Genomic DNA, 13,913 nt, shown 5'->3' with positions numbered 1-13,913 from the left:
TGGGGGCAACTGGCAGCTGGCTAGAACTCTGGTACTACTTCCTACCCGCAGCCTTAGATGTCCTTTAACCCTCAATTACCCTTTTTAGCAATGTTGGAATTACCGGATGTGTCAAAACTTACAAATGATCCTATTCTTCATAATTCGTATTGGCCCCCGGTTCCAACTAAGATTCCCGGTGATTGTCCCAAATTCGATGGTAAAGCAGAAGAAGATCCCCAATCTCACATCATGACTTATCATCTATGGTGTTCATCGAGTTCGTGGCTTGATGATTCAATCTGACTCCGCCTTTTTCAAAGGACTCTCACTGGCTCTGCTGCTAAATGGTATATTGAGTTATCTCACGGATCTTTTCAGGATTTTAACTCGTTGGCTATGGCACTTTTAACTCATTTTCAATTACTGATTCGATATGAAATGGGTACACACCTCCTGACATCCTTAAAACAGACAACGGCTACGCATATCTCTGATCATATCCATGAATGGAGACGGCGTCATCATTTGATTAAGTTTTGGATTCCCGATCAGTGTCTTACTGACTGGTTCACGACCTCATTCGTCGGTCCGATAGCACGGGACATTGCTATGGGAGCATGTGTAACTGAAGAGAAGGCTATTGCATGCACTCAGTACCTTGACTTGGTTTACTCCCAGTATAGTACGCTATATGATTATTTGCCTGATGCCCCAAGACCCGGAACTTCGAAAGCCCCGCCAACGCCATCTGTTGATGGTATCATTGGTTCTGTTAATCCGCCCTCAAAGAAAACTTCCACAAACCATGGGAAGCAAAATTCGAATGCTCCGAATGAAAATACTTCTCAGGCTGTATCCAATTCTGGTAGTACTTCCGAGGTTAACGTCGTCTAGTCCACCATGGCAGAGAAAGCCTCAAAAGGAAAGAAGAAGGGAAAGGGAAAGAATAAAGCGGATCAACCTAAGCAGGATTCCCCTAAAACTCCACTCGAGGAAGGCGCCAAACGCAAGTCCAAGTACCCTTGTCTTATTAATGACGAGGATCACTATACCAAAGACTGCCCAAGGTAGTTCGAAGTTAATCTTTTGTTGAAAGGTGCTCCTGGGGCTCTAGTTGTGCTCAAAGAGCCTTTTCCCTCACAGCAGACACAAATGGTGGCTGATCCATCTCAATCCTCTTCTCCCTTTGGTTCTCAAGTATTTATGGCTGGGACGATTCCCGTCCACATCATTACTCGTGAAAAAGAGTATCCGCTGCCTACCGGGAAAGAGCCTGAGGTCCCCTCTAGCACTCCTCCGTCCAGTTCTAGTCCGCTCCATATCGAGAGACCTAGCACTGAGACGCTCGTCTGACCCCCTCCGAAAGGTGTACTCTGAAAATCTTCTTACAATCCTAATGCTCGTGTTGCCCAGCACTACAGCATCGTTGAGGACTTAGCCCAGGCTCCGTCGGCTATGTCTGCCTTAGAAGTACTCCAGAGCTTCCCTTCTCAGAGGAAGTCCTTGCTATCAGCCATCGGTAGCATAGACCCGGCTGACTCGGATCTGATTACTTTTGACCTAGAAAGCCATATACTAAGACTGCCTCACCAAATTGCCTTCCTCATACAGGTCATCATCAATCCCAAAACGATTCATCGTACAATCATTGATGAAGGCACTTCAAGTTGCATCATGTCTATTGCCAGTTGGAAGGCTATTGGTTCTCCGACTCTGAGCCAGTCTCCTACGACCTTGGAAGCCTTTGATGGGAGAGAGTCTCACCCTTATGGTATACTCCAACGTTTTCCCATTACTTTGGAAGGGAAGATGGTCGAAGTGGAAGTTGAAGTTGTTGATGCTAATCTTACCTACAACCTCCTTCTGGGATGTAGCTGGACATACGCCATGCGAGCTGTGGCTTCATCTCTATTTCGTGTCATTCGTTTCCCTCATCAGGGGAAGATCGTCACCGTAGACCAGCTGTCCTTCTTCACTTCCTCTTCCGAAGGCAATGTGCCTTTTTTGGAGCATACCTCCATCCCATATGAGAGTGTGGGAGCTAGACTTTTTAAAGATCCTGCCCTGATGGGTGTTTTTTCACTCCCACCTCCTAATTCCGCTCCTATCAATATGATTTCTATTCGCTCTGATCCGTGGGTTTTTCCCCCCACTGATCAGGTAGAATCTTGGGGCGATGAGATGCCGTTGAGTCCCGCTGAGCTCAACTATGTCGAAATTGTTTCTGCATCATCTCCATCTTCTGAATCTGCTCCTTCGAGCAGGGCTCTCGACTCGTACGCTCATTCCCCTAGGCTTGGAGATGACACTTCTTCGGATCCTTTACAGGAAGCATTTCCTTATGATGAAGCCATTATCGATACCATGTCTCTTGAGGAACCCCCTTGGTCTAATCATCACCATCGTTCCTCGTTTCTCTCTACCCACTGGGAAATTCTTCCTTGTCTTGAGCGCTTTGCTTTTGGTTCCCCATTGCACCCTGTTGATACAGTCGGCCCTTTTGCTAAATGGGGCATTGATTATACAACTTGTAACCCTCTCTCGGCCAGGGGGCATGGGTTTATCATCGGTGTTATTGATTATTTTACAAAATGGGCCAAGACGAGGCCTACATTATCTAGGACGATCTCACAGTGGCACAACGGGATAAGCCCCGAAATGGGTTTTACTTGAAAAAGTACTATGCGTGAATTCCATGCACTTTGGTTTGTACATACGTGTGTTTTTAGCAGGTGTGTGTTTTCATGTTTTTGGCTTGGTATGAAGGCGTGATTGCCGCTTATTATGTCTTTTGCTTCTTGTGCAGGTGTCTGGTGCACCTTATGTTGGTTTCACCAATGATCCCTGCCGGAGTACCCGCAACTTGTCCTCTGCGGCGTGGGTGATCTACAATCCTCATGGTGAGTTGATAGACCTTCAAGGTGTGTGTTTAGGTTGTACCACAAACAATGTCACTGAATATAGTGTTGTGATTGAGTTACTAGTCGAGGTGATTAATCTTGGTATCCATGCATTGGTTGAGAACCTGGACTCTCAGCTTTTCGTCCACCAGCTCAGTGGGCGATATTCTGTCAGAGACCAATGGATTTTAAGGTTGTATTTACATGTCAAATTGTTAGAGAGGAATTTTGATTTCATTACATATTAGCATATTCCACGATGACTAAACACATTATCTGGTGCATTGTCCAATCATGTATTGGACAAACATTTGCGTAACATGTAATCAAAACATCATACAAGAAAGCATGTAAAGCACAATAGTATACCATAGGAATATGTATATATATATATATATATATATATATCGTGTGGTACACCAAGGCACTCAAAAAATAGGTGTACATGTCCAACTAGAGTCTGTGTTCTCCGTACATCTGAGACACATGTCTCTCAAAATCACCAGCAGGAAATAAAAACCTAGGTGTCTACTGCGGTGGGTTGTGCACCCTATATTACACCATCGCTCATGCCACCTGCCTCAACAGGAAGTGCATCCTGGGTTCCACTCCTACTGTGTGGATCTGGGACGCTCTAGGGACCTCCTCCATCCCCATGTAATCTGGAATCACCGCTAGAAGGCCCTCAAGGTTCTGGATCATTGTCTCCATCGTATCATCTTCTGGAGGAGCCAGGGCTAGTGCTGCAATACCCTGCGCATCCCTCTGCGCCTCTGGAGCCAGCCCGATGGGTCTCACTGGTCCTACATATGCATACCATAGCATTCATCATTAGGACATGTACATGAAAAAATAAAAAATAAAAACATCATGAAAATAAAATGCAAAAAATGTGATGAAGTGTCTTACCACTGTCATCCCACTGCTCTCCAGTGGGCAGCTGCATGTCAGGATCTCCGCGGAAGTCCATGCCGGCATATGGCCAATCCTCCACGAAGATCGTCTGGCGCTCCAGCCACTCTCAGAAAAATGTCCCCCATGCCACTGGTCGTCCGTCGCCTCCTCATGGCATGATGTGAGCCCATCACATGGCCCTCGTCTCACGTGGCCTGGGTAAGTCCAAATCCATGTCCTGTAACTGCAGTGCCAGCACCTGCTCCAGCATGAGTGGGACTAAGATGGATCCATAACCAAACTACTTCGTCTCTCCTCGACGGTAGTTGGTGAGTTGCCTCTTTATGTTCGTCGTCACCATCTCTGCCCAGTTAAACATGGTGGGATTGAGACACTCGAGAGCCAGCCAGAGCTGGGTCTTCAAAGCCTCATGTTGGGCTTAGGAGCCCGCTGCCCATGTCACCATGAAAAGCATAGCACGAAGGACTACATCGTCCACTGTTGGGATTGCCACCTTCCCACTCCTTTTCTTGCGTGCCTGTGGGCACACTTGAGCTATCAGCATATCTAAGGAATCACCCCCAGGTCACTACCCCTCCAGAATGGGCCTCTCACCTCGACGGGATAGCCTGGTCAAAAAATATATTTTTGTAGAGTCAATCTGGATATCCCGGCCTCAGATGATGAATTTTCGATCTGTGGGATTCCAGACCCTAATCAGTAGCTCCAGCAAGTCAGGTTGTGACCGTAGGTGTGGAGTTAGGAAGAATTTGAGCAATCCACATGCCCGTAGTGCATTTCAGCACCCCACATCGGCAAAAGCTTCTATATCGTTGTTATCATGTGTACGTTCTTGCCAAACGAATGCCATTATAGCCTGCAGGACGAGAAAAGTTGGATTAGCACTTCATTTGGAAATTTCAACACGGAATTTGCATTAAAACATAAGTTTGTGGCGTCATCGCGTTTGTTTTAAAAACAGAAGCAATGGCGTGAGGTCGCTAGTTCAGATTTTTCGCGATCATCGTGGAAGTGCACCACTTTTCTGCGATGATTGGGGCACACCTTGTGTAAAAAAAAATCGGCCATCGCGGACCCGATAGGGTAAACCCGCGATGACCGAGCGGCGGAGCCCGGTTTGAAAATCTGCCTAAACTAACACATGGAATGTTCAAAACACATGAAAAAAGTATTAAATTGAAGTGCAGGGCAACGTGTGTCTACCTGGAACAAGTTTTGGGACGAATGATGCACGGACGGGGCTGAATTTCGCTCGCCAACTTCAGTGCTCCAAGTTGCTCCATGGTAAATTGAACAGTGCTATGGTAAAAATGAATGGGTTAATCCTTTTTTATAGTGATTTTTGCAAATTAAAAAATTACATTTTATAAATGTGGGTTTTTCTCATTGTTTTGCCATATGGATAGTCAAAATATGGTTTTTACCTATGTTTTTATGTGTATTGTTCATATTATCTCGAACGGGTTTACGTGTGACGTGTTTTTGTGTAGAGCTTCAGGCAGTGGAATTATAACAGTTTTATGAGAACTTGATCCCGAACAGTCATCTTTAAGCTCTTTTCCAACTTGAAAAATGAAAAGATAGCTGATTTTTCCTCTTGGCTCGTTAAAAAAAAATGAGAGGCAGTCGCCTTTAAGCTCTTTTTCTAACCGTTTAAAACACAAAAAGATTGTCGGGCTTTTGACATTTCAGGCTCATTATTGGTTGTGAAACGACGTGCTTCTGATTGCTTTTCTACTTTTTTGGGTTGAAGTCACTGCCTACGAAATGTACTCCTCGATCGTAATGGTCAGGCAGTTATTTTGAGCATCGTTTTATACTTTTTCGGGCTCAAGAGTCACAACTCTACGAAAAAGGACCCCCCTGGAGTTTTCTTTTCTGTGTCTTTTTCAAACTCTCTAAATATGAAAAAGACTCCAAGTTTTACCTATTTCGGACTCGTTAAACCCTAACGACATTGGACTCATCACCATGACGAGACTCGAGCTTCTCCTTCCTAGGGCTCGTTAAACTATTACTAGGTTGGACTCAACAATAGGTTTATCATTGATTGTCTATGATAGCTAGTCACTCTTGAACATCGACACTTTTGCTTCTTGTCGGGTTGAGACATCCATACATCGTCATTTGGCCTTCCGCGGGTTTGGCTTATCATTCTAGCCTCATTCCATTCGATTCATGTTGTTTCCATCGAGCCTCTAATCCCTTAGTACCTGAATGTTGCCACCCTCCGGAGTCGTGTCGCCGACATGGTCAAGAGTATAACCCTTCTGAAGCTTACACCCTTGCCTTGTCCTCTAATGCTCTATTTCGCCATCTGCCACTTGTTCCTTATCTCGTGTCGTTGATGGGGGAAATATTATGGCCCTCCTGTCATGGGTCGTCTCTTGTCGACATCAACTCATTATCTAGGAGATTTATCTAGAGATCCCCTTTGGTACCTTAGAGCTTGCATGCCTCAATGGAAAGTTCTTTGCACCTGATGGTCGACTTTCATCATTGGCTGTCGATTGGGTGATTCCATGAGTGTTCGACTTTAGCTCCTTTTTCACACTTCGTGGATTGTGCTAGACAGTACCTTGAGAGCCATTTGCATTATTGGTGGTTTCTCTCGCGCTTGTTAACGGTTTTCATCATTGACCGGTAATAAAGTGATGTTCTATCATGCTCGACCTCAGCATGTCTATTCACATGTTAGAATTTGTACTATGATTGGATGGGTTCAAGACCCCGAACTCAGATCACGCCTGTTCGGGCTGCGTGAAATGGTTTATGATTACATGACTCATTGATGGATGGCTACGACCATACTTGAGTCTTCATGGATGGCTACAACCATACCTTTATCATCATCATGGTCTCATTAGCTGGATGGCTGCGTCAATACCACGAACCTATTTCATATGTCTTTTGGATGGCTGCGTCCAAGCCTAGACTACATGTACTTCATTATCATAGATATCAGTTGTACTTGTGTGCAGGTTCTTCCAGATGGTGTTCCATTTCAGTCAGTTTCGTAAATCATTTCACCCCTCCCTCTCTCTCGGGCTTCCCACTTTAGGGGGCATCTGTTACACAGTAATTTTTCACTATCTTCACTCCAGTCTCCCTACTGTGTCATTTGTCCAAGTTGTACATGCTCATGTTAAAAAAATTCTCTCTGATGCTACCAAATGACCCACTTTTCCAAAGGTTTTCTGCCTCGTTGTGTCTGTTGGCTAAATAAACGTGCTGATGGGCGCTCCAAAACAGTCCAGAAGCGCTGCCATTGCGGAAGTACATGTGATTCCCGCAATGTCCAGATTTTATTTGCAGCGCAACTATCGCTTGTAATATTCCACGATGGTCTGACTAGCTACGTTATTAAATAGGATGTCAGCACGGAAGGCCAATTATGTGGCCCGCAATGATCCAGATTGGGCAAATTTGTTCCAATAGTCGGCCTTCCAGATGACTCCAGACCTAGTTTTTGGCCTAGTTTATGTCGCCCTCCTTTCTGTAGCATGGCTATTCCATCTTTTGTGCTACCTTCCTTGGAGATAATCTCATCTTCCCACCTTTCATGGAGACTCCTTCTCCTATTTAAACTCTCACCATTGCTATGTGCTGCTAGTTTGGAATTCTCAGTTCTTGGAATAGTTGCTGATAGTTCTGTTAGTATTTGTGAGTTTGCTAGATTGTTGGTGTGAGTGTGAAAAGTGTGGGATTGTTGATAGCTTGAGGATGGTTGTGAAGTGCCCTTAATCTTGTGTACAAATTGTGAGTGAGAGAGACTTGTGTGTTGGGAGATTCATCTTCAAGAGTGAATGCTTGAGGAACATGTTGGCTAGATCCCTCTGAGAAGGCTTGTGACGTCAAGACTTTGGTTGTAAGCTTACTCTTATTTCATAATTAATGCAATCAATGATGTTTTCCTATGTCTTGTATGTAATTTACTTGATAGCTCATGACTTCTTGACTTTGTGAGTAAATAGATCATTGTTGTTCTGGTTACGTGCTTTGTTGTATTTCCTTTGCATTGTTTCAGGTTGATTACTCATTAGGAGAAGGAAGTGGAAGCTGGAGCAGCGCAACAGAACTCCATCGACCACCAGTTGAGGTAGGCCTCCAATTATGATTGTTTAAGGAAAGCTATTTTTGATCTGTCCTTGTTTGTGACTAGACCCACTCTAGGGCTAGAGGGGTTGCCTCTGTCCACAAAGGGAACACTTTCCTGCATCACAAGAGGCTTGAGGAGTTTGCACTAATGTAGGAACAGTAGAAACCAGAGCTATTGATACTCCAGAAACAGGTGTGGTAGGTTGAACAAAAGCTGCAGTAGTTGCAGCAGTAGTTTGAGGCAAAGTTCGAGGTGAACTAGGCCCAGGCTGCTGAACTAAACCAGATGCAGAGGTTTGAACAGTAGGTTGGACAGGTTGTTGGGTTGGACCAGAAACCAAAGGTTGTCCAAGTTGACTTGATAACTACACATTAGGTTGCATAGCCTATTAAGTTTGAGATGGATCCCACACCATATTCATTACAGGGTATGGACCCATAAAAGGTTGTGCATAAGGAGGACCATAACCAGGTTGAACGTAGGGCTGATAATTAAGCAGTACATTTCCAACTTCTTATACAAATGGTTGACCAAAAGGTGGTTGGAAACCTTGGGTTAGGTACTGACCTTGACGTTGATAACCCTGAGGCATGTACTAAAACTAGGGTTGACCTTGAGGTATGTATTGAAACTGGGGTTGACCTTGAGGTATGTACTGAGACTGGGGTTGACCTTGAGGTATGTATTGTCTTGATGGTATGTACTGTCCTTGTGGTTGCCCCCCAGGTGGTAACTGACTACCTTGAGGTTGCCCCCCAGGCAGTAATTGACTACCTTGAGGCTGCCCCCCAGGCGGTGACTGACTACCTTGAGGTTGCCCTCCAGGCGGTAACTCACTACGTTGGGGTTTCCCCCCGAGGCGATAATTGACTACCTTGACGTTGTGGATTTGGAATACTTCCAGACATCATAAGGATTTCTTTTGCGCTCAACACTTGAGTTCCATTATTACCAATTGATAGCTCATATTCGATTGGTTGAGGAGATGCTCTTGAAAAAGTACTAGTGAGGGACGGGTACCCTGAAGGAACAGAAGGACCGCCATATAAAAATGTTTCTGGTGATTAGGAAAACATAGATGACTATCTCAACATATTCAATGGAGGATAATAACCTCTGGGTGTTGGATGAAAAGGAATTCAAGGTGGTGAAAAACTAAGACCCAGGTTTTCTAAAAAAAAATTCAATGATACATACCAAGCGTCACTCCTAAAAAGACTATAGAAAATTGATTCACGCTCCCTAAAATTTAAAGTTGGTTGATTTTCGGGAAGAGTTACATATTCGTCTGGACTAACAAGTTCTTCAATAAAAATGAGGCCAGAAGGAAGATTTTGGGTAATGATATTTCCTACCTTGGGTGAAACAGGACCACTAGAAGTTGGAGAAGCAAATCTTGAAGATGGAGTAGTAGCAGGTTCAGTTTCAGGCTCAAAAAATTTTAGGTTCTTCAGCTAATTCACTGGTAGGAGAAATACTACCAGTAACTTTGGAAAATGAAATTGGCTCAGAAATATACTCTGATGTTTGTATTTGATAATCAGGATGAACAATTAAAGATGACTCTCCGGCTTCTGGTGATCCAACTCTACTGTCACTAGGTGATACAAGAGCTCGTAGCCCTTCAAGCTGGCTTGGTGTATACTCAGGAGGTTGCCCCCGAAGTCTACGATATTGTCTCGGTAATTCAGCCACGATTAAATACTTAATTACCCACACGCAAACAAAGAAAATTTCAATAAAACCACCTAAAATCTCTAAAGAAACAAACAACTGAATCACACGCCTAAAAAATCTAAGAGTTCAAACCACACACAAATAGTAACTTCCCGTACTAAAAACACTAGTTGGTGATGAAATCCAACATCATAGAATATTAATACAGAAAGGGCGGTTGGAACAGTTACCCAGACAACCTGCTTAATGAAATAGATTGGCACAAGTTTCTTCACAATACCATCACGATTGAAGAGAACCCCCCAGAGAGTCCAAGTGAGTCTAGTCGACGTCTGCTCCAGGTACAGTGAGACCCATCCTTCACCATCACCTTAGGAAATAATCTTAAGTTTATGTACACTAAGGTTACCAACAGAAACAAATACAACTGGGGGAACAGTCTACGATCTGATCTACGTGCAAGGGTAGAGTAACAAAGCTCAATCCCCTTGAAGGCTCCTCAACATGATCAATCCAAATTTTACCAACAAGTGACCCCAAGCTCCTCGACAATGGTTTATCCAAGGTTTACCATTTATAATATGCGCAAATCTTCTATCTTTCCCAATGAAACAGACTTGATTGTCTCAAAGGTTCAGACACGGTCTCGTGATTGAATCCTTTAAGAGAAGATTCCCAGAATGTATCAATTACAATTGGATTTATTTCCTACCACAAGATATAGCTACTTATTTGTTTTAACTATCTTGGAGTGTTAATTATTCCCTACTCCAAGATACTAGCCTAAGCTATATTGGTGATAAGAGCCCTAGAAATAAAAAAGATTGATAGATCAATTTTAATTAAGCTACTTTTATGGGTTGTTCTTTAAGTCAATAGATATGGAAATGAAACTTTGATGGTGTGAAGACTCGACTCCAAAAACACTAAAAAATGCACCTAAAATGATAAGCAAATCGTTTTTTCTTTCAATGTATTTCTAGCTAAAAGAAAGAGTTCGAGAATGCAATTCTTTAAGAAACAAATTCTTCTTTAAACATGTAAATGAAAATAAAATCTTTTTGTCTTTTTCAATAAGAACTCAAAACGAGACTGTTAATTATGCTCACAGTAAATCCCTTTTATTTTTTCAAAACTTGAAACTACAAAAACAATTTGCTTCAAAAGATATCTACAAGTTCTAGAAAACACTCAAAACTACAAAACTAATATTGAGATCTAAAAACTTCTAAAAAACTAATTTAATAAAAGCTTCAATTCTTTTTTAGGATGTTTTACTTAGTTTTTCAGTAAACTAAGGATTCATTCATTCAGAATAAAAAAATCAATCAAAAAACATCCAGATATGTTTTCTTTTGGAAAAATGAAATTCAAAACTTATAACCAAGTTCGTTCAAAGATTTGCAAAGAGAAAAATAAATCTATTTCTCACAAAGGACGGATTTCAAAACCCAGTTAGACTAATCAAGAAAACAAAAGACACCAGGGTAATCTAAGGTTTCTCAAGCATCTGATTTTTGAGTCACTACAGAGACCATGCAAAAACCACTCCAGGCATGCAAAACTTCTAGAAAATCATCTAAAACCAAAATACCATTGGAACTCACTCACAAGAGATTTTTGAGAGAACACGTGTAGATCTGGGTAGACACTAAAATTCGTAAATGAAACCTAAAATTAACTGGAAGAAAACATTTTAAGTTTTTTTTTTTTAATTTATAGGGTCCGCAGGCTTCCAGAAGAACCAGGTGTGGTACCGCTCTGTTTCCTAAAGGAAGAGTGCGGGGATGCCCACACTATCTATAAAGAGAAAGTGTTGTCCCCTAAAAAAAAAAAAAAAACAAAAAACAAAAAATAATCCAGATTCTAAAAACTACCCAAACCAACATACATCAATCAAAAACCAGAAATCAAAACAAGTTTCTCAAGACAAAGACAAAGGAAAACCAAAAACCAAATTCAGTTCCCCAGCAGAGTCACCAATTTGTTGGCCAGATAAATCGATCTTGCGAACAAGGCCCATCTCCCTAGTATCAGAAGATAGTCTAGCAACAAACAGACAAACAAATCTATCTTTCTCTAAACATATGTGATTCATAAATAGAAACTATAGAGGTTTTAAGACCCTACCTTAAGTCCAACGCTAGTTTGTAGCAGCCATCCTTCAACCGTTGAAAATAGTTTCCTTTTGAAAACGTGTAATCACAAACAAGCAAACATCAAATAGCACCTGCATAGCAAATATCATAAATCATGTCTATCATGGTGATCAAGGAATCCATAAAATAAACCATACATTAACAACTTATGGAGAAAAACAAACTTATTTGTATTAACTTTGAAGTAGAAGAACCTTACAACCTTTTCATCCTTGATGTTGAACAAGCTCTTCCTGGGGTCCGAAAAAGGAATTTCCTTTACTTTAACAAGCCTTGCACTTCTCCAAATGAGATCTTAGAGGTATGTAATCTCTCCTCATAAAAACTCAACTAAGAAGACTAAGTTCCAGCAACATTTCACCTCAAAAATATTCAGCTTTCAACCTCTCAGTAACCAACCCAATGCTTCATTTTATAGTGCAGAGGAGAAGGTTATAGGTCCACTTATGAAGGGATAGAATCCTCCTTCAAAGGGATAAGCTCCTCACATCAATGGGTTAGCTCTTTAAGGTATGGGATGCATGAAACTTAAGGGATTGAACTTGCCACCTCAAGATTCCTTCCAGAAGCTTCTAGAAATGACTGAAAGTGAGTTTTTAGAATATACTCGCACCTTTTTAAATTTTACAGGGGTCTGCACCCATAACATAGAGACAGAGAGGTCAGATGCACATGAGACATGACCATTAGGTCTGGGACCATAGGTAATGCAAAGAGAAAGGGCAGAACCATAGTTTTAGAGACTTTTGAGGGCTTTCTCTTATTTTCAAAGCTTGATATGAGGAACTGAGTGGTAATGGACTCACACAAATTGCAGAATGTCAAGGTGACAATTTTTGTGCAACAATTGGTGAAGATGTGGACAAGAGTCAAACGTTCAGGCATTGGTAATCAACTTATTAACACCTATAAATGAACAAATAATTAAAGAGGGCGAAGAAAAATCAAATCCAGGTATGAAGATTCGATATAAATTTTTATGCTCAGAATGGTATAAGAACATAGTTCATTATTTATGTTTTCTTTCTTCTCCCTGGTGTTAGCCTCACTCTCTTAAAAATCAATAATAAATCCAATTATTAAATTAAATAAATAAAATCATGAGATCTCTTCAAACGAAGGATTCTAGTTTGGATGAGAGATTCTTTCCAACTAGCTCTCATAAATTAGTGTGTAAGTTGAGAAATTGTCTCAACCAAGTGAGTCTAAGATAGACCCACTATCTTAAGACAACTTTCTCATGTATTTAAATGTATTATTAAATTATTTGAATAAGAGTGAATTACATTAGTATGGGAAACCACATGATGGCTCTCTTCCTTTTACGCCAGTTTATTGTTCTGTGAGTTAATTTGTTGTGCATATGGTTTTATGGCTGTGTGATTCTCCTTCATGTGGTACCAGAGCCTCCATGTTGGAAAGGTAGTGAATGGAAGAGATTGTCACCTTATTGCCTGGTGTTTTAAGGTGAGGATCGACGCAGGAGATCTATGTAGCCAACGACCAACATATGAGCAAGCGTAAATGGCCTACATATGAAGCATATGTAGCACCCTTTATTTTGAGCACGTGGAGTGGTGTGTGTATATATTTGTCATGTGGTCCATATATCGAGAGTAATTGTTATGGTTGCAGTATGGTGTGGTTGCTGCAATATTTTATTGTGTGGACCTACATTGAAACATTCAATAAAACATGATCCAACTTCTGTTTGATTTCTTCATGTGGTATGGTGATTAATCTTCATATGATTAATCTTGAGTCCAATATTTTGGACAGTTCTGGCACAAAAACATATTGATTCTGCCCAGAGGAACATAAGGTTTGGAAAATCTTTGCAGATGCATCTCAGTCCTTACTCGAAGTAGATAATACCCAATATTTGATGGCATTGTAGTTTTAGCGTCTCCAAATCGACCTCTAAACTCGTCAGGACACATTTGTTGCTCGATAGATCAGAATGCAGTGGTTTTGCTTTGGCCAATCCTGCGAGAGCCGAAGGTTCATTTTCCATTCCACAACATCGTTCAGCAACCAGAGTTCCCCGGAAACTTCAACAATTCTATTCCTTAGTTGTAATAAAGCTTAAGGAATCCATGCTTTCATCCATGCTTTATTCCTTTGAAGATCTTGTTTGTGAGGATTTTCAGAGAAAACTGCAACAACATATTGCAGTCGTTC

Source organism: Pinus tabuliformis, chromosome 6, assembly GCF_031772625.1.
Source record: "Pinus tabuliformis cultivar Carrire ecotype Pingquan chromosome 6, CPIR1, whole genome shotgun sequence".
NCBI lineage: Eukaryota > Viridiplantae > Streptophyta > Pinopsida > Pinales > Pinaceae > Pinus > Pinus tabuliformis.
This window is presented reverse-complemented; position numbering follows the sequence as displayed.